This window comes from Antechinus flavipes, chromosome 3 (assembly GCF_016432865.1).
Source record: "Antechinus flavipes isolate AdamAnt ecotype Samford, QLD, Australia chromosome 3, AdamAnt_v2, whole genome shotgun sequence".
Taxonomy (NCBI): Eukaryota; Metazoa; Chordata; class Mammalia; order Dasyuromorphia; family Dasyuridae; genus Antechinus; species Antechinus flavipes.
Genome location: NC_067400.1, coordinates 378,150,570 through 378,172,999, shown reverse-complemented (window position 1 = coordinate 378,172,999; position 22,430 = coordinate 378,150,570). Strand labels below are relative to the sequence as shown.

Genomic DNA, 22,430 nt, shown 5'->3' with positions numbered 1-22,430 from the left:
AGAGAGATTCCCAAATCTTAGGGCACAGTACACTAAGACTTAGGCAACATGACAGAAGTTACATGTTCGTTATTACAGCTCTCTAAAATTACCAAAGGTTTAATTTTTTTATATGTTCTGTTCTAACTTACATGTTATTTCCCAGCACCCTGAAAGGAAGGATTGTTTCTTTTTGTTGTTGTTGTTTATGCATCACCAAAATCTAAAAGTCAATCAATAAAATAACTATAGAATGCTGAATGAATAGAATTCCTTAGGAACCATTTGAGACTCCAGAAGAGGATTCAATGCAATCGGTATGACCAGTATCCAAGGGGACCACACAGAAGAGAGATCACTAGTGCACAAATGGAAACAATCTCGCATGAGAGGTTTTCTTCTTGAAATGTGCATTTCCTGTAGACAGTCATCCCTAGGGTACAGTGAATTGGAGCAATTGCTCCAGGGCACAGACTGTGTAGCTGTAATTACTGGTGGATGGATAGTGACTGAGGGAGACAGCTGGTCAGGGAAGAGATACTGATGCTTGGACTAAACAAACCATAAGAAGAAGAAAAAAAAAGATCAAGATTCATAACACATATATGCATGCAAACATTTATGCATGGACTAATTGCATATACACATATAGAATGTAATTATTAGCCATGGATATGTGTATATATTAATGTAATTTGCCTGTGAATAGCCATAGCTTTATGTTAAAAAAAAAAAAAAGGAAAACATAGAATTTATCAAAAAAAAAAAAAAAACCCACAACCAAACAACTTCCTTCATGGTTTAAGGGGTTTTCTTTTGAAAGAAAAGCTTTGTTGAAATTAGGCATATTTGCGACAGTTTGATCTTTTTTAAACATGGTGTGTCTTTGTCAGAGCTGTGAAAACAGGAGCTATCTGGTATGTAAGTCAGATTAATTATTGCTGTCATCAAGTGACATTTTTGACATGATTCTGGTTCCAGTAAAATAAACTCAGTAATACTCAGCAATGCTGCAAGCCTGTCATGCTAAAAACTAATTCCCAACGTAGACAACTAAATAACCTAGCTGGCAAGAGAAGAATTATAAGACATAGTTTAAGAATTGGTATGCCTTTTTTTAGGCTCTCTATGGCTCCAGACTATAGTCTCCTAAAGATTTTTAACTCTAATGTCTCATAATAACATCAATTTTATTATTATTTCAAAATTTCCTGGAATTATATATCACATTTTGTACGTAGGAAATTCAGGCAGCTTTACAGACACAAATACACTGAATTATGCACTACTAGTATCTTAAGCCAGAAAGTCAAAAATAGCCAACAGATAAAGGCTGGTAGATGTTGAAGGATGAGTTCTGAAAATTATTCTTCAAAGAAAAATATTCCCTTGATGAATTTTATGACCTTAAAAGGCACTATAATAATAGATTTGTTTGGAACTTTCTATATCCATTTGGCAGAACTCTTTTGCATACATTATCTCTTTTAATCTTCAAATTCCAATGAAGTAAAGGTTACTATTGTACCCATTTTTACAAAAGAGAGAACTGAAGTTCAGAAAAGTGAGATAAATTGCTTAAAGTCAGCCAACTAAACAGTAATTATCTGAGACAGAATTTGAATCCTGGTCTTCTTGATTCCAAGTTCAACGCTCCATCCATTACACCATACTTCCTGTAAATTATCATCATGAGTGTGACATTATGAACAAAAATAGGATGGATCCTTTAAAAACATCAATTAGTTGTCCATTGTTATAATAATTAGTCCCCCTTGAATAGTCTTCCATTTATAAAGAAAATAATTAAGTCTTTCATGAGCATTTAAAATCGAACAGTGGGAAAACAAATGTGATTTTTCTCTTCTGACATGTCAGCTTCATACAGTTTAAAATAGTTTCCACTTTATCTCCACTAAAGGTAGGACATGGGGGGGGCAGAATGGCTTAAGTGGGATTTAAGTCAAATATAAGTGTTTCCTGACACTAGAATGTTATTGAGCATTGGAGTCACAAAGGGAGATTATCTAATTTCTGTTTTTAGAGTAGCTTTAAAATTGAACAGATACTTTCTGGACCAAAATGTTCTAAAATAGAAGCAATATGTACAAAAATATTTATAGTAGCTCTTTCTGTGTGGCAAAACATTGGAAACTGAAGGGATGCCCAATAACTGGAGAATCGCAAAATAAGTTGTAGTAAATGATTCTGATTGAATACTACAGTACATAAAGAAATGAGAAAAGCCTGTGAAGACTGATATGAGCTGATGCAAAGTAAAGTAAGCAGAACTAAAAACATTATACACATAAACAGCAATATTGTAACAATGATCAATTGTGAAAGGCTCTGTATCAACATAAATGATTCATGATCATTCCAAAGGGCTCATGATGAAAAATAGCATATACTTCTAGAGAGAGAACTGATGAATTCTGAGTACAGATTGAAGCATATATTTTTTCACCACCTTCATTTTTCTTATTTCCCCCTCCTTCACCTCTTGCAACATAGCTAATATGGTGATATGTATTTGCATGACTTCAGGTGTATATTAAGTATCATATTTCTTGTCTTCTTAGTGAGAATAGAGGTGAAAGAAGGGAAAGAATGTGAAAGTAGGAAAATAGTACTCTAAAAGAGTCTTTAAAGTGAGAAAAAAGTTTTATCAATCTACTTTTCCCTGGAAGATAAATCGTAATAGAACCTAAGACATTGTACTCTTTCCTACTTAACTAGAATGAATCATAGAAAGTAAAGAACTGAAGATGGCGGAGAGGAGGCTCACAGTTGCATAAGCTCCGCGCTTTCTCTCACTATCCACTTCATTACAAGCCTCTGAATCAATGCTTGACTGAAAAAAACCCACAAATAGTTACCAAGAGAAGCCATCCTTGAGATCCACCAAGAAAGGTCTGTCTTTACTGGAGGGCTGGGGCGGTTTTAGATCGGGCGCAGGCGGCGGGCAGTGGCAGTGAGGGCACAGGAGCAGACTGGAGAGGGGGTGGAGAGTGATCGTAGCCGTCTCTGCGGGGAGAGCTTCGCTACAGGTTTGGATACTTTCCTCCGGCAGCAAGTCAACAGCCCAGCAGAGAAGCTAAAAACACCGGGGCTGAAGAATACAACCCCAAACAGCTGGAGTCTCTCAGGACCTGGCCGCCCCCCCCTTCCCCCCCCTCAGTGACTCAGCACGCTTTGGGATCTCAGAGCGCAGGCGCAGCACAGTCCTGCTAGTGCCTCACTGCTGCCCCCTGCAGTCTGTAGAGGAAGCTCGATAACACACCCAGCCCACCCCCCAAAGAAAGACTCCAGTTTTTTCTGTTTTTCTTTGGTAGTTTGTCCTGATTAATAGACAGAATGAGCAAGAAGCTGAAGAGGACTTTAACCCTTGACAGCTTCTACACAGATAGAGAGCAGACTCTAAATCCTGAGGAGACTAAAAACAGGCAGTCCCCAGGTGATTCCCCAAAGGAGGAGATTGTCTGTTCCTCAGCACAGATGAACCTCATAGAAGTGATTAAAAAGGCTCTCACAAGGGAGCTAGAAGAAAAATGGGGAAAGCAGAGTGAGGCTTGGAAAAGGAGAGGGAGGCTTGGCAAAAGAGCCTGGAGAAAGTTAAAGAGAGAGTGGATAAAGAAGTAAAATCCTTGAAAAATAGGATTAGTGAACTGGAAACAGAAAACAGCTCTCTAAAAAACAAAATTGGCGAAATGGAAAAAAATTCCACAGAACAAAAGAACTCAATGGGACAATTAGAGAAAGATTTTAAAAAAGTGAGTGAAGAGAATACTTCACTGAAAATCAGAATTGAACAAGTGGAATTGAATGACTCGAGGAGACAAGAAGAATCAGTCAAGCAAATCCAAAAAAATCAAACAATGGAGAAAAATGTGAAATACCTTCTGGGGAAGACAACAGACCTGGAAAACAGATCCAGGAGAGACAATCTGAGAATCATTGGACTCCCAGAAAAACATGATGAAAAAAAGAGCCTGGACACTGTCTTCCAGGAAATTATCAAAGAGAACTGCCCAGAAGTCATAGGAACAGAGGAAAAAATAAACATTGAAAGGATTCATCGATCACCCACTGAAAGGGATCCTAAAATCAAAACACCAAGGAATATAGTGGCCAAATGCCAGAACCCTCAGATGAAAGAAAAAATATTGCAAGCGGCTAGAAAAACCCAATTCAAGTATCAAGGAGCCACAATAAGGATCACCCAGGATCTGGCAGCATCCACATTAAAAGATCGAAGGGCCTGGAATATGATATTCCGAAAGGCTAAGGAACTTGGTATGCAACCAAAAATAACTTACCCAGCGAGAATGAGCATCTTTTTCCAGGGAAGAAGATGGACATTCAACGAAGTAAGCGAATTTCATCTATTTCTGATGAAAAAACCAGAACTTAACAAAAAGTTTGATCTACAAATATAGAACTCAAGAGAAATCTAAAAAGGTAAAGATTAATCTTGGGAACTATATTTTGACTATATAGATGTATAAAGAATACATGTATACCTTGTTCTAGAAATTGATGTGGAAAGGACATTGTACCAGAAAAAGGGTAAAGTGGGGGTAGTACATCTCATGAAGAGGCATAGGAAACCTATTATATCTGAGAGAAAGAATGGAGGGGGATGAATATAGTGGGTATCTTACTGCCTTCAGAATTGGCTTTAAGTGAAAAATCTTAAGACATATTCAATCTATGGTGAAACTTCTCCCATCTCATTGAAAAGTGAGAAGGGAAAAGTGGAAAGGGAAGAAATAAGCTAAGCGGAAGGGAATACGGGAACTGGGAGGGAAAGGGGTAAGATAGGGGGAGGAACTCTAAGGCGGGGGGAGGGACACTAAAAAGGGAGGGCTGTGAGAAGCAAGGGGTGCTCACAAGCTTAATACTTGGAAGGGGGGGAAAGGGGAAAGAAGGGAGGAAAGCATAAACCGGGGTTAACAAGATGGCAAGTAATACAGAATTGGTCATTCTAACCATAAACGTGAATGGGGTAAACTCCCCCATAAAGAGGAAGCGGTTAGCAGAATGGATTAAAAGCCAGAATCCTACAATATGTTGTTTACAGGAAACACACCTGAAGCGGGGAGATACATGCAGGTTAAAGGTAAAAGGTTGGAGCAAAATCTACTATGCTTCAGGTGAAGTCAAAAAAGCAGGGGTAGCCATCCTGATCTCAGATCAAGCTAAAGCAAAAATTGACCTAATTAAAAGAGATAAGGAAGGACACTATATCTTGCTAAAGGGTAGCATGGATAATGAAGCACTATCTATATTAAACATATATGCACCAAGTGGGGTAGCATCTAAATTCTTAAAAGAGAAACTAAGAGAGCTGCAAGAAGAAATAGACAGTAAAACTATAATAGTGGGAGATCTTAACCTTGCACTCTCAAAATTAGATAAATCAAACCACAAAATAAATAAGAAAGAAGTCAAAGAGGTAAATAGAATACTAGAAAAGTTAGATATGATAGATCTCTGGAGAAAATGTAATGGAGACAGAAAGGAATACACTTTCTTTTCAGCAGTTCATGGAACCTATACAAAAATTGACCATATATTAGGACATAAAAACCTCAAACTCAAATGTAGTAAGGCAGAAATAGTAAATGCATCCTTTTCAGACCACGATGCAATGAAAATTACATTCAACAAAAAAGCAGGGGAAGTAGACCAAAAAATAATTGGAAACTAAATAATCTCATACTAAAGAATGATTGGGTGAAACAGCAAATCATAGACATAATTAATAACTTCACCCAAGAAAAAGATAATAATGAGACATCATACCAAAATGTATGGGATGCAGCCAAAGCGGTAATAAGGGGAAATTTCATATCTCTAGAGGCCTATTTGTATAAAATAGAGAAAGAGAAGGTCAATGAATTGGGTTTGCAATTAAAAATGCTAGAAAAGGAACAAATTAAAAACCCCCAGTCAAACACTAAACTTGAAATTCTAAAAGTAAAAGGTGAGATCAATAAAATTGAAAGTAAAAAAACTATTGAATTGATTAATAAAACTAAGAGTTGGTTCTATGAAAAAACCAACAAAATAGACAAACCCTTAGTAAATCTGATTAAAAAAAGGAAAGAGGAAAATCAAATTGTTAGTCTTAAAAATGAAAAGGGAGAACTCACCACTAACGAAGAGGAAATTAGAGCAATAATTAGGAGTTACTTTGCCCAACTTTATGCCAATAAATTCGACAACTTAAATGAAATAGAAAAATACCTCCAAAAATACAGCTTGCCCAAACTAACAGAGGAAGAAGTAAATATCCTAAACAGTCCCATCTCAGAAAAAGAAATAGAACAAACTATCAATCAACTCCCTAAGAAAAAATCCCCAGGACCAGATGGATTTACATGTGAATTCTACCAAACATTTAAAGAACAATTAACTCCAATGTTATATAAACTATTTGAAAAAATAGGGATTGAAGGAGTCCTACCAAACTCCTTTTATGACACAGATATGGTACTGATACCTAAACCAGGTAGGCTGAAAACAGAGAAAGAAAATTATAGACCAATCTCCCTAATGAATATCGATGCTAAAATCTTAAATAAAATATTAGCAAAAAGATTACAGAAAATTGTCACCAGGATAATACACTATGACCAAGTAGGATTTATACCAGGAATGCAGGGCTGGTTCAATATTAGGAAAACTATTAGCATAATTGACTATATCAATAACCAAACAAACAAAAACCACATGATCATCTCAATAGATGCAGAAAAAGCATTTGATAAAATCCAACATCCATTCCTAATAAAAACACTTGAGAGCATAGGAATAAATGGACTTTTCCTTAAAATAGTCAGGAGCATATATTTAAAACCATCAGTAAGCATCATATGCAATGGGGAAAACTGGAACCTTTCCCAGTAAGATCTGGAGTGAAGCAAGGCTGCCCACTATCACCATTATTATTTAATATCGTATTAGAAACACTAGCCTCGGCAATAAGAGTCGAGAAAGATATAAAAGGAATTAGAGTAGGCAATGAGGAAACCAAACTATCACTCTTTGCAGATGATATGATGGTATACCTAGAGAACCCCAGAGATTCTACCAAAAAGCTATTGGAAATAATTCATAATTTTAGCAAAGTAGCTGGCTACAAAATAAATCCCCATAAATCCTCAGCATTTTTATACATCACCAACAAAACCCAACAGCAAGAGATACAAAGAGAAATTCCATTCAGAATAACTGTTGATACCATAAAATATTTGGGAATCTATCTACCAAAGGAAAGTCAGGAATTATATGAGCAAAATTATAAAAAAGTCTCCACACAAATAAAGTCAGACTTAAATAATTGGAAAAATATTAAGTGCTCTTGGATCGGCCGAGCGAACATAATAAAGATGACAATACTCCCTAAACTAATCTATTTATTTAGTGCTATACCAATCAGACTTCCAAGAAAATATTTTATTGATCTAGAAAAAATAACAACAAAATTCATATGGAACAATAAAAAGTCGAGAATCTCAAGGGAATTAATGAAAAAAAAATCAAATGAAGGTGGCCTAGCTGTACCTGATCTAAAATTATATTATAAAGCAGCAGTCACCAAAACCATTTGGTATTGGCTAAGAAATAGATTAGTGGATCAGTGGAAAAGGCTAGGCTCACAAGACAGAATAGTCAATTATAGCAATCTAGTGTTTGACAAACCCAAAGCCCCTAACTTCTGGGAAAAGAATTCATTATTTGATAAAAACTGCTGGGATAATTGGAAATTAGTATGGCAGAAATTAGGCATGGACCCACACTTAACACCATATACCAAGATAAGATCAAAATGGGTCTATGACCTAGGCATAAAGAATGAGACTATAAATAAATTAGAGGAACATAGAATAGTTTATCTCTCAGACTTGTGGAGGAGAAAGAAATTTGTGACCAAAGATGAACTAGAGACCATTACTGATCACAGAATAGAAAATTTCGATTACATCAAATTAAAAAGCTTTTGTACAAATAAAACTAATGCAAACAAGATTAGAAGGGAAGCAACAAACTGGGAAAACATTTTCACAGTTAAAGGTTCTGATAAAGGCCTCATTTCCAAAATATATAGAGAACTGACTCAAATTTATAAGAAATCAAGCCATTCTCCAATTGATAAATGGTCAAAGGATATGAACAGACAATTTTCAGAGGATGAGATTGAAACTATTACCACTCATATGAAAGAGTGTTCCAAATCATTATTGATCAGAGAAATGCAAATTAAGACAACTCTGAGATACCACTACACACCTGTCAGATTGGCTAAGATGACAGGAAAAAATAATGATGAATGTTGGAGGGGATGCGGGAAAACTGGGACACTAATGCATTGTTGGTGGAGTTGTGAACGAATCCAACCATTCTGGAGAGCAATCTGGAATTATGCCCAAAAAATTATCAAATTGTGCATACCCATGAATGTTATGGAATATTATTGCTCTGTAAGGAATGACCAGCAGGATGAATACAGAGAGGCTTGGAGAGACCTACATGGACTGATGCTAAGTGAGATGAGCAGAACCAGGAGATCATTATACACTTCGACAACGATATTGTATGAGGATGTATTCTGATGGAAGTGGATTTCTCTGACAAAGAGACTTAACTCAGTTTCATTGGAGAAATGATGGACAGAAACAGCTACAACCAAAGAAGGAATACTGGGAAATGAATGTGAACTATTTGCATTTTTGATTTTCTTCCCGAGTTATTTTTACCTTCTGAATCCAATTCTCCCTGTGCAACAAGAGAACTGTTTGGTTCTGCAAATATGTATTGTATCTAGAATATACTGCAACATGTTTAGCATATATAGGACTGCTTGCCATCCTGGGGGGGGGGGGGGAGGAGGGAGGGAGGGGGAAAAAAACGAAACATAAGTGATTGCAAGGGATAATGTCGTGTAGAAATTATCCTGGCATGGATTCTGTCAATGCGAAGTTATTATTAAATAAAATAAAATTTATTATAAAAAAAAAAATTGTGCATACCCTTTGATCCAGCAGTGTTTCTATTGGGCTTATATCCCAAAGAAATACTAAAGAAGGGAAAGGGACCTGTATGTGCCAAAATGTTTGTAGCAGCCCTGTTTGTAGTGGCTAGAAACTGGAAAATGAATGGATGCCCATCAATTGGAGAATGGCTGGGTAAATTGTGGTATATGAATGTTATGGAATATTATTGTTCTGTAAGAAATGACCAGCAGGATGAATACAGAGAGGACTGGCGAGACTTACATGAACTGATGCTAAGTGAAATGAGCAGAACCAGGAGATCATTATACACTTCGACAACGATATTGTATGAGGACATATTTTGATGGAAGTGGATTTCTTTGACAAAGAGACCTGAGTTTCAATTGATAAATGACGGACAAAAGCAGCTACACCCAAAGAAAGAACACTGGGAAACGAATGTAAACTATCTGCATTTTTGTTTTTCTTCCCGGATTATTTATACCTTCTGAATCCAATTCTCCCTACGCAACAAGAGAACTGTTCGGTTCTGCAAACATATATTGTATCTAGGATATACTGCAACATATCCAACATATAAAGGACTGCTTGCCATCTAGGGGAGGGGGTGGAGGGAGGGAGGGGGAAAAAAATCGGAACAGAAACGAGTGTCAATATAATGTAATTATTAAATAAAAAATTTTAAAAAATATATAAAAAAAAATAAAAAATTAAAAATAAAATAAAATAAAAAAAAAAAAGAAAGTAAAGAACTGAAAGAAACCTTAAAAATCATCTCATAATATCAAGATTAGAAGGAACTCCAGTGATCACGTAGTCTAAAATTCTCATTATAGAGATAAGGAAGGGGGAGAAAAGGTACTTGCCAAAATGTCACAGAGACTCAAAACTATCACAAATTCTTTTGTCCCCTAGAACAGTGTTCTTTCCATTGTGCCAAAATACCTGCTAATTCCTATGGAAATGATAATTATAGGTGGTCCTCAAGTTAAGAAAATCTATCATACAGAAAAAAATACCCAACATTTACAAAAGAATAATTAATTATTCACTTAACAAAAAAAGTTTTCTCCCCAAAGTTCCTTTAAGTCAAAAGCTCCCTGATGCAATTTAAAAGTTCCATTTAAAAGAATTTTTTTCTTATATTCCCCAGATATGTAATTTCCCAAAATATAATTTTCTTAATCTGTAAAATAGAAATAATGACACTTTTTCCCTTTAGTTAAAACCACACCAAGAAAGATTTAGAGGAGGGAATCAGGGGAGCTAGGCCAATATCAGTTCTTCTATTTTAATACTTCTGTGATATACAAGACATTGAACTTCTCTGGGTCTTAGTTTCTCAACTCTGCAAAAGGAAGAGGGTGAAATAGTTGATTTCCAAGGTCCTGTTCAGCTCAAATCTGTAATTCTAAGAACAATAACTATAACAATAATAATAACAATTAAACCCTCTACCCTAAAGGCCTACTACATAATACATCTCATTGGGGCATGGAGATTACTACAGGATTCTTATGTTGATGACCAGGTGGTGATTTTTTCAGGCACCATAATTCACAGAGACTATCTGTCCACTTAGGCAACAATAAGTTGCTAGAGGGAATAACCACAATTACTGGTATCATAAATCCTTGAAGTGAATAATTTAATATGAGGTGATTGCCAATCAAAGACATTTTTAATGTCAGGGCAGCACTCAAAAGTCCAAACATTCTCTCAACTCAAAATTAGTAGCCACCAAATTTTACCCAATAAGGCTCCATTCCAAATTGCATAGCCACAGCAAGCAATGAACAAAATTCTTGAGATGAACTACTTAGGGAAAGAAGTATAATTAGTTCTTAAGTTTATGGACCCTAACAGCAGGATCCTCTTAACATAAATGAGCCAAAACATGCAAGTGCAATTAGCAGGGCATCTGTTTTTTGCATCTTTCCTTTGTTTATGCTGTGTTCAAAGGAGTTAACTACAGCTTAAATCAAATATATTCTTGCCTTGCCCCAACAATAAATCTTACTTGCCCAAAGGGTAGCAAGCTATTCTCAAGTTAAACAAAACCTCAAAACTAATGAACATTAACCACAACTGGGGTGATGAAATTAACCACAGAAGATACAGACTGTAGGGCATACATAAAAAGGAACAGATAACAGCAATACATTTTCCAAACAGAAGTTTATGATGATGCAAACAGACAAACTGACAAGAGGATAATTATATTAGCTTGAGAGACAGATTCCTGGCACTGGTATATTGGACTAGACTTCCTGTGTGGTTCTACAAGATAAGATGAAAATTTAATAATGAGGACATCCAGTGCCCACAAATCTTCATTAAAACTATGACCACAGCTTTTCTTTCTCAACAGGGCTGTGGTCTTCCTTTTCATTGTATCAATAGTGCCACTATTCTTCTCCAAAGCAATCCCACTCCAAAGCTTTAAGGACTGACAATCATTTTCATTACTATTCACCAAGAGAATGCATAGTCTGGTATAAGCCATCCTAACCTATCATCATAACCCCAGAAATCACTGAAATTTGTCTTTGGAAGGGCCATCTAGTTACATGTTGAATCTCTTCCATAACATCTAGTCCATCCTTGGACTAGGCAAGGGCTTGGCTCGACCTCAACATTTAAGGAAATCATGGGCTCTAAGAACATCAATTATCCTAACACATTTTGGAAGGACATGGTACAAATTGCCAAGTTATCAAATAAGGGTAACCAAGAATGTGAAGGGCGTTGAGTTTGCACCATGAAGACATCAGATGAAAAGACTAGAGGTATTTGGGATGGATAAAAGAAAAGCTTAGAGAGAATAGGATAATTGTCTTCAAGTGTTCAAAGGGCTATCGTGATAAACATTTGTTAAACACCTAATACCTAATGTATATCAAGTAATGAACTAGGTTCTTATTCTGCTTAGCTTCGGAGAGCAGAAGTAAGAGTCATTAATAGGTAGAAGTTGCAGAGATAAATATAGGTTTGATGAAAGAAAAACTCTCTAACAGAGATCACCAAATGTGGAATGAGTTGTCTTAGGACAGTGGTTCTCAAAGTATGATCTAGAGAATCCTGGGGATCTCTGAAACCCTTTTAGAGGGTCTACAAATTCAAAAATAGTTTTTATTTCCAATATGGTAAATGTCTATAAATATAATCCAGATAAACAAAAATGCTTTGGAGAGATCCTCAATAATTTTTAATAGGATAAAAATACTGAAAACAAAAGTTTGAGAATCACTGTCTTAGAAAGCAGTAGTTTCCCTCTCAGCTGTTGTTATTTAACATCCCTATCAATTATTGTTATTTAATTGTTTCAGTCTTGTCCGATCCTTCCTTGGCAAAGATACTGGAGTAATTTACTATTTTCTTCTCCAGCTCATTTTACATATGAGTAAACTGCAGCAAACAGGATAAAGTGACTTGCACAAGGTCACAAAGCTGAGGCCAGATTTGAACCTGACTTTGCCACTTAGTTGCCCTTTCCTCCTCAGTGGAGGTTTTGGTTTTCAAATCAAGGCTGGGTACCATAGAAGTGGATTCTTGCTCATCACATATTGAACAACATGGCAAGAATAACTTCCTGCAGGTATCTAACCCCATACATTTATAAGACTAGCCTTATTTATTGTCAGTAGCATATCAAGGGATGAACTAAGGAAGTCAGAAAAGAGAAAAGTGAATTAATAAATTTGTCTTGCCTGAACTATAAATCTTACTTACTCAAAGAGGAAATAGTTATTTTCAAGTTGAACAAAACCTTGAAACTAATGAACATTAACCATAACTGAGGAGACAAAACTAAATACAAAAGATATAGGCTGCAGATAAGTATTTTAAGAGGCTCTGATATTATGGAAAAAATATTAAAATAACTTATTTGAATGAGGATTTGGGGTTCTATGGGCTTAAATCACTATGCTTACTCAGTTCCAAAGTGGAAATTTGTGAATGATTTTCAAGTTCTTCAAAACAGGGTTAGTATTTGCCCTTGTCTTATGTCAAATGGTACTACAAGATTTTTTTAAATTTTATATGTGTTGACATTTTATATTTACCTCCTTTAATGATCATTATATATCTATAGGGTATTGAGTTAGGTAGCTAATTGTCATTAGCTTTGGGTTCCTTCCAAACAGGTTTTTTAAAATGCATAGGATTAGAAAAGAAATTACTATAAATCTCTTTCTGTTTCTCATTTCACAGCCAAAATGCAAATAATAGATGCACCTTATTCATCCTGGATCAATCAAGCTCTTTTGTTTTCAGAGATTTGCTGAGTTATACATTTTCTAAATTGATTCATCTGTCAACTTAGAGTTCCCTTTTCTTTCAAATATTACCAACCAAAAAGTAAAAGAACCCTTAAAAAGCTCCTAATAAAATCAGTCAACTTGAGCATATTTTTTGACTCAGGGATATATTTTTAGAGTAGTAAGAAATATTTTTAAAGACTAATTTAAGATTAGAAAGTTAAAATCTGACAGAGTAAAACCTATTTAAATGGAAATTATATCCCTAACTACTAAGTTGCCCTCAATTTTTTAAGATGTGTTTGTATGTGTGTACATTTTTATGTTTGTGAAGACAAATGTAGTTTGAACCACAAACTTGATTAGAGATTTTCTTCTTATCAATTGTCCTCTGTTTTACACATACATACACACACACACACACACACACACACACACACACACAAATAAAACATACAAGGCAACTATTTTAAATGGAACCATATGGTACATCCAGAAATATATATATATATATATATATATATATATCCTAAGGGATTTTATTAGTGTGTTATTTCAAAGGAACAGGGGTTTAAAGCTGGAAGAAACCTTAGAGATCTTTTTTTTTCAATTCTCTCATTTTGCTGAGGCTGGAAAGGTGTATATGCCTAAGTATGTGGCAGAGCTAGGATATGAACTCAGGTCTTCTGAATTCACATACAGTGTCATATCCCAACTCCTCCATATCTTTTCACAGTAATTTATATGTGATTCTTTTCCATATATTTTCATAAATCCTCCACAGAGGATCTACTCAGTTTAGTAGAGACTTTTCTTAGTACATAAGATCACGTATTTCAAGCTCACAGTAACCTAAGAAGTTATCTAGTCTACTTTCTCATTTTACAGATAAAAGAAATTGAAACCCAGAGAGATTAAATCATTTGCCAGAGGTCATACAGATAGTAAGCACCAGGGGCAGAATTTGAATCCACATGCTCTGATTCTAATACCAATATTTAAGTCCTTCCCATATGCTATTGAAAGTAATTGGTTGAATTCTGGACAACATAACGGAACTATACCCAAAGGGCTATCAAACCGTGTTACCCTGTGATCCAGAAGTGTCTTTACTAGGCCTGTATCCCACAGAGATCACAAAAAAGAGAAAAAGACCCACATTTACAAAAATGTTTATGGCAGCTCTTTTTGTAGTGGCAAGGAACAGGAAGCTGAGTGGATGCTCATCAGTTGGAAAATGGCTGATTAAGTGATGGTTTATGAATATAATGGAATATTATTATTTTATTAAAAAAATGATCAGCAAGAGGATTTCAGAAAGGCCTGGAGAAGCTTACATGAACTGCTGGCTAAATGATGTGAGTAGAATCATGAGACCATTGTACACAGCAATAAAAAAAATTATGTATCAATTCTCATGGACATGGCACTTTACAACAACGGGGTAATTCAGACCAATTCCAATGCACTCATGATGGAGAGAGCTATCTGCATCCAGAGAGAGCTATCTGCATCCAGAGAGAGGACTATGGGGACTGAATGTGGATCACAACATAGTATTTTTACTTTTTGTTGTTGTTTGCTTCTTGTTTTCTTTCTCATTTTTCCTCTTTTGGTCTTGTGTAGCATGAAAATTGTGGGAATATGTATAGAAAAACTGCTTATGTTTAACATATATTGGGTTACTTGTCTAGGGGAGGGGAGAGAGAACAGGGAAGGAGATAAAATTTGGGACACAAGGTTTTGTAAGGATGACTGTTGAAAACTATCTTTGTATATGTTTTGGAAATATTATTTAAATTTTTTTTAAAGAAAGCAATTTGTTGTCAGTGACTTCATATTTGGTGATGAATAATCTGTCCTTCTATTTTCCTACTCTTACTACATGAGAAGACAATTTCATTTTCCAACTACATATGTTCTTCATATGTATGATGCTTCTTGTCATGTGGCATGGCAATATATTGTAGCTTATTTTTAGACCTAATATGTATCTTGACCATGTGCATTTTTTCAGGTGTCCTTTGGGTGAACAGAAATTCTAATTCTTTGGAGAGAGTGGTATTCTATGGTTCACAATCATATAGCGTCACTGGGAAATGTAGACGTGGTAGTAGTGGTGGAGCTGATGATGATACTAGTATTAGGAGCAAGTCATCATCACTTTAGTAGTAGCAATGATGGTAGTGGTAGTGGTAGTAGTTGTGGTGGCAGAAACCATGATTATTATCTCTTAAAAGCCACAAGGTGGCTTAGTGATCACAGTGCTATATATGGGATTCATCTGTTTCTGAGTTCAAATCCTATCTAAGATATTTTCTAGCTGTGTGACTATGAGTACAAGTCACTTAATCTCTATCTGCTTCAATTTCCTCATCTGTAAAAAGTGCTGTAATAACAGCACTTATCTCCCAAAGCATAAAGCATGTGCAAATCCGAAAGTGCTATATAAATGTTAATAATGATGATGTTTTTCTAACAACATACAATAGGATAAAGATGACCAATATGACTGAAAATATAGGAGACAAAATTCACTAGTGAAATAAAAAGGGGGCATCATAATTTTAAAGCAAAACAGTGTTATACTGAATAAAACTAACTAATCTTCATTGTCTCTTTAAATCGGGGTTTCTTAAGCCTTGTGTCTAATAGAACCCTAAGGAATTGATGGTATTTTAGGAAATTCATGAACTTATAAAATAAAAATTTACCTTTTTATTTTCACTATCATTTTTGTTTCTTTTGTAATTCTATATCATTTTGCACATTTAACAACATTATTATGAAAATGAATCCATAGATTTCACCAGACTGCCAAAGGGGTCCCTGACACAAAATAGGTCAAGAATCAAAATAGGTCTGCTTTAAATGAACATTAATTTTAATTAAGCATCTGAGAATTTACAGTGTCCCTTTTTTTCTTCATAATTGTTTCAAAAGTCACATGCAAAGCTTCAGAATTAGACCTTTATATCAGCCCTTCGTGCAGACAACTTCAGATGAAGTTTTTGTTAAACTGAATTTGAAATCTTTCCTCTAAATTAAGAACAATTAATTTTTTTAATTGCCAAGTACTAAATCTATTCTTAACCATGCCTAGTAAGTGCTTAATCAATATCTGCTGATTTATTGATTGATTGCCAATACTCAGAAGTTACTTACCCCCAACAGCTATTAGCTACACTTCCCATAGAGGTTAGGTAACCTTGAAGAAATCATTAGCTACCAACAATTTCTGAATTTCTAAATCGTTTGGGATTTTTTTTTAATCCTTGTGCTTCTTGGTGTCCCTAATATTGATATTGTCAACCACTATTCTCCTAAATATTCTCTTCTAAGTTTTTGCAACATTGCTCTCTCTCGGATCTCTTCTCTGTTTATTGTTTTTCAGTTTCCTTTGTTGATTGTCATTCACATTCTATTCTTTAATTGTGGGCTTTGCTTTGGTACTACTCATCTCATCTCCTCTCTCTCTCTAGATAGATATAGATATAGATGTGTATGTATTATTTTACATTTAAAAACATGATTATGAAAAAGAGTACATAAGTTTCACCAGACTGCCAAAAGGATTTAACAAAAACTTCATACTTGAAAGATTCTCCTTCTTTCCCTTCCTCTCTCTTTCTCTTTCTCTCCTCTCTCTCTCTCTTTCTCTCTCTCTCTCTCTCTCTCTCTCTCTCTCTCTCTCTCTCTCTCTCTCTCTATATATATATATATCTATATCTATATATCTATATCTATATCTATCTATCTATATATGCATACATATATAGATAGATAGATATATATAGATATAGATATAATGTATTATTTTACATTTAAAAACATTATTATGAAAATGAGTCCATAGCTTTCACCAAACTGCCAAATTTCACCAAATGCTTGAAAGGCTCTCCCTCTTTCCCTCCCTCTCTCCCTCTTTGTTTCTCTTTCTGTTTCTCTCTTATCTCTTTCTCTCTCTCTGTGTATGTGTATATATATATATATATACACACACATGCACACACACACAATATATATACATACATATTATATATTTAGATTATATATATATATACATACATATTATTTTACATTTTAAAACATTATGAAAATTAGTCCATAGGTTTCACCAGACTGCCAAAGGGATTTAACAAAAACTTCATGCTTGAAAGACTCTCTCTCCCTCCCTCCTTCCCTTCCTCTCTCTGTTTCTTTCTGTTTCTCTCCTCTCCTCCCTCTCCTCCCTCTCTCTCTCTCTCTCTCTCTCTCTCTCTCTCTCTCTCTCTCACACACACACACACACACACACACACACACACACACATCCCTCACTAGCTCCCACTACTTTTGAAGATCATCTCTACTCAGATGATTCCCAGATCTATATAACTAGCCTTCATATCTCTCCTCAATCTCAGACTCCACAAAGTATCTGCTAGATACTTTGGACTTGTTATCCCATAGGTATTTCAAATTCAATGGATCTAAAACAGAACTCATCATCTTTTCTCCACCAGTTCACAGTCCTTTTAATTTCCCTTTTTCCAAGGTACCCTCTCTCCCTCCTTCTTTCTAGGTACTCAGGTTATCAACCTTGGGATTATCCTTAACTTCCCATCACATATCCAAGATGCTGCCTAGTTTTATTGATGCTCCCTCCACGATTTCTCTCACATCCATCACTCTACATTCGCTTACATGATCATGACCCTAATTCAAACCCTTATCATCTTTCATTTGGACTAGTGCAAAAATCCCTTAATTGATCTCCCTGCCTCAAGCCTTTCCCCTTTTGCAACACATCCTCAACATATTAACAAAGTGATATTCCTAAAGCAAAAACCTGACCATGTCAATTCTTTACTCCAAAAACTTCCCAGGCTCCCAGTTGCCTTTAAGAGCAAATATTAAATCCTCTGTCATTTAAAATCTTTTACAAACCGACTCCAATCTATTCTTCCAGGTTTTAATACTGCCCTTCATACATATTGCCAAAGTGGTTTCTTACTATTGTTCCTTATCCATATAATTTAATCTCAGTGCCTTGTCTCAGGCTGTCCACCTACCTAAAATTCACCCCCTCCCTCACTTCTTTCAAAGTTCATTTCAACAGCCATCCAAAAACTTTCCTAAATCTGCCCCTAATAAAATTATCTTACATTAACTTTGTATATAGGATAAAGAAGGGAATAGATTTGATTTATAGATATATGGAACTCCCATATGATGAAATTCCTTCTATTAACTCAGATCAGATCCTTTTCTGCAAATAAGAGTTTTAGAGAGCTGTTTGGAGCGCTGAAGATAATCCTTGTGACTCAGGGAAACATAGCCATTACTTGAATCCAAATCTTACTGATTCCCAAACCAGCTCTCTCTCCTCTGCCACACTCTGTCATTTACTTTGTATGAAAATTCTGTGTGACATAATAGATAGCAAGCTGGCCTCAAACTAGAAAGATTTGGAATAAAGTTCTGACACACTAGCTAGATGACAGAGAAAGCATTTTATTTCAGTGCTCCAAGGTATCAGACATATAGACCACAACATTCCCAAATGCAGCCTGAATCAGATGACAATGCAATTGGGAAATATTTTTCAAATACTTAATAAAATAAATAAAAATACAATAAAACATAGATAATATAATATATAGTTTTCTAAATCGATAAGCAGACTACAAGGATCCCTGTATGGTTTCATGACCCCCATTTCTATTTGAAAAATTTGATATTACTGCTTTAGGTAACACTTTAAGAGAATAAAGTGTAGAGAAAGCCCTGAGCCCGACCTACATTGTTAGAGGAAATTTCCATACTTAGGAGTTTACTATTAGTGAAAACACATATTCATTCTCTATCCCTATATTCTGAATATGTTTTCATGTAATTATGTTGTTTCTCCTAGTGGAAGATAAGTTTGTTTCAGTCAAGGACCAATTTTGGTCTGAAATGAAATAGGCATTAAATAGATATGTGTTGTTATTTGATCAACTGAAAAAGTCATCAGCTAATTAAAGGCAAGTCTAGTATAAAAAGCCTAGTTTCTCCATTATCAAAGGATACAAAATAAGCCAGACAAAAATCCAACAATACTCTTGTACAAAATTAACTATATCGGTGTTCCTCAGTTAACTTAATTTTCCAAGTAATCACAGTTTTATGTCCAAGATGACATGAATTTGTATACTGATTGATTTTCATATGAAGAGCAAATAAATGGTGGATTTTCTTTTCCCGAACCTTAAATTATATCAACATTATTTCTTCAACGAGGAAAATAGTATAATACGTTCTTGACTTTAATCCCTCAGCTAAGAAACCTGAAATAGTATCAATTAATTTGATTTTTCTAAAAGCCACTCTTATTATATCTTTTTACAGGATAGAGGCAATTGGTTAAGTCCTCTATGTTGTTAAAAAAGAATAAATGTAGAAAATACTTACTGAATCTTATTGTATAGCAGAGCTTCTTAAATTTTTTCTGCTAGCAAGCCCTTTCTACCTGAGAAATTGTTACATGATTGTGGGTATAAGGCATATAAAATAGGTATGCAAATCAAACATTTACTGATAATAAATCATAATTTTGTGACCCTCACATTCAGTTATGAGACCCCATATGGGGCCATGAACCACAGTTTAAGAAGTAGAGCTATATAGAGCCCAGGCAGCTACTATTATGTTTTTAAAATATCACCAAGATAGACACAAATTCTCCAAGGCCACACTGGATTGCAAATAAGCACAGTATGTTTTTTGCTTTTACATCAGGCCCTTTAAAAAGAAAAGTGTGTTTCAAATGCAAATATGTTCTGTGCTGGTTCCATTCAGTGTACCATTAGAGGGTATCATTAAGGTTTTCAAGAGCCTCCTGATGCTAGGCAAAGAAAAAAGGTATAAGATGGTGCCTACAGCACAGCATCTTTCCTAAGAGCAGATGCAATCTTCTAAGAGTCCTTTAATCCTTTGAGATTCTGTACTGGGAATACTAGGTGCTGTCACACTACAGAAAAACATTTGGATAATTACCAGAGTGATTCAGGAGAAAATACAAAACCACAATCAGGTTACGTAGATACATTAGATGTATGCTGTTTTGATGTAATGATTTTGTTTTATCAGCTTATAAAAGCAGGAAACTGGGTAATTCTATGTTCTGTTAAGGTTTCAGCAAATGGCTGAGGATTAATGCAACATAGATTATAATAACCTCCTATTATATATAACCAATAGGTTACACTAAATTATAATAATCATTATTATAGATTATAATGCAATTTAAATACCTTATAATAATCTCATATTATAATAGATGATAATCTATATGTCCCCTATTCTATTTCCTTGGTTTCCTTCTGATCTCGCTCTATTTATCCTTTCTTCAAAAATTTCTACCATTTCACAGACACTGAATATCATAATATCATGTATGTTTACAAAATATGACTCATCTATAAAATGTTTTAAAACAGAAAGGAAAATTGTGCTGCTGTTTTATAAATGAGTCATAGAAAGAATTAATACTTAGCTAAGATCATCCAGGCACAGTGAATCAGGAAGACCAGAGTTCAAATGTAGCCTCAGACACTTATAAGCTGCATAAACCTGGGCAATTTATTTAATCTCTGTCTGCTTCTGTCTTCCCATCTATAAAATGGAGTAATTACAGCACTTACCTCCCAGAGTTTGTTCTAAGGATCAAATAAGATCTATGTATAAAGAGCCTTGCAAATCTTTAAAGTGTTATAAAAATACTAGCTATTATTATCTTTATTATTGTGAATACAGGTAGGAATGATACAATTCTGAGTTTTTCACATTAGATATTGATTATACTCAGATTATGTCTACATTCGTAGCAGTCCAAGCATTTTGGCACTGAAAGTTACTATGGCTGATATAAAAAGAAGGGGAAAAACACAATGAACAATCTAGATAAAGGATTGACAAACTATGGCCTGAATGGACCAAATACAGTTCACCTTCTATCTTTGTATGGTTTGTAAGTTAAGATTAGCTTTTATACTTTAAAAATAAAATTTTGTTATATTTATTTTGTTTGTGTTTTATTTAGATTCTAGATGAAAAGTATACATATAGCACTGGTAGACTAGACAGCAATATTCCTTAGAAATTTATTCTGAATCTGTGAGATCAGTGTTAATAGTCAATAGTCATTCAATAAAAAATTTATATTGAATGCCTATAATGTGCTGAGAAAGACAAAAGAGAGTCTCTGTCCCCAAGGAACTTGATAAGCTAACAGTGGCATTAATCAACAAAAACAAATAAATATGAATATCAAAGTGAATTTTTGAGGGTGAGGAGGCAGATTCGCATATCGATGTTTCCTCTTTTAAGGTTGGACCCACTTTACTATTTATTTCACTATTAGGAAGATTGAAGTAAGAAGAGTGCAGATCAGTAGTCCTGGCCACCATTCTATCTGGACTATTTCCATATGTTCTTTCTTTTAGCATTTTTGCAATGAGTCCAAGAATCAGGAACTAACCAGTCACAAAGTGTAAGAAAACAACTCCTATGCACTAAGCAGTCAAAACTCAACTCCCTGAAAAATAAGGCAAATGTGCTCCTGAAACTTGAGCAGAGCCACAGTCGCAGTGATTATTTAAAAAAAAAAAAAAAAAAAAAACTCAAATCTTTGACTACTAATGCCCTTCATCCAAAAGCATAAATATTCTTCTGAGCCTCCTAATCAAAACAAATCCTCCAGAAAAAATGTATTGATTGATAGTTATATCCTCAAGGTAGTCAAGGACAGAAACGTCCTTTATGTACAAAAATAATCCATAGTAGAACTTTTTATAGTAGTATATGACCAAAAAACAACCAGATGCCCACTGATTAAACAAGCTAAACAAACTGTGGCACATGGATGTAATGAAATATCATTGCACTATGAAAAATGGTTAAGTGTGAAGGATTCAGAGAAGAATGGGAAGATTTATAGATTCAGGGAAAAACAAAGCAAACCAAGAAAAACAACATTACAATGATTATAACAATGTAAATGTAAAGAACAACAACAAAAAAAAAAAAAACCAACTAAATGCTATGTTAATAATAACCATTTAACTCCCAAAAAGAAATGAGAATCCAGAGAGAGGACTACAGAGACTGAATATGGATCACAACATAATATTTTCATCTTTTT

The 22,430-nt window shown here is 34.8% G+C and overlaps 1 protein-coding gene across 1 annotated transcript in view; it reads right to left on the bottom strand.

Moving 5' to 3' along the window:
- Positions 1 to 22,430, bottom strand: part of KIF5C (kinesin family member 5C) — a 203,457-nt gene that overhangs the window by 74,167 nt on the left and 106,860 nt on the right. The gene's annotated exons all lie outside the window — the stretch shown is intronic.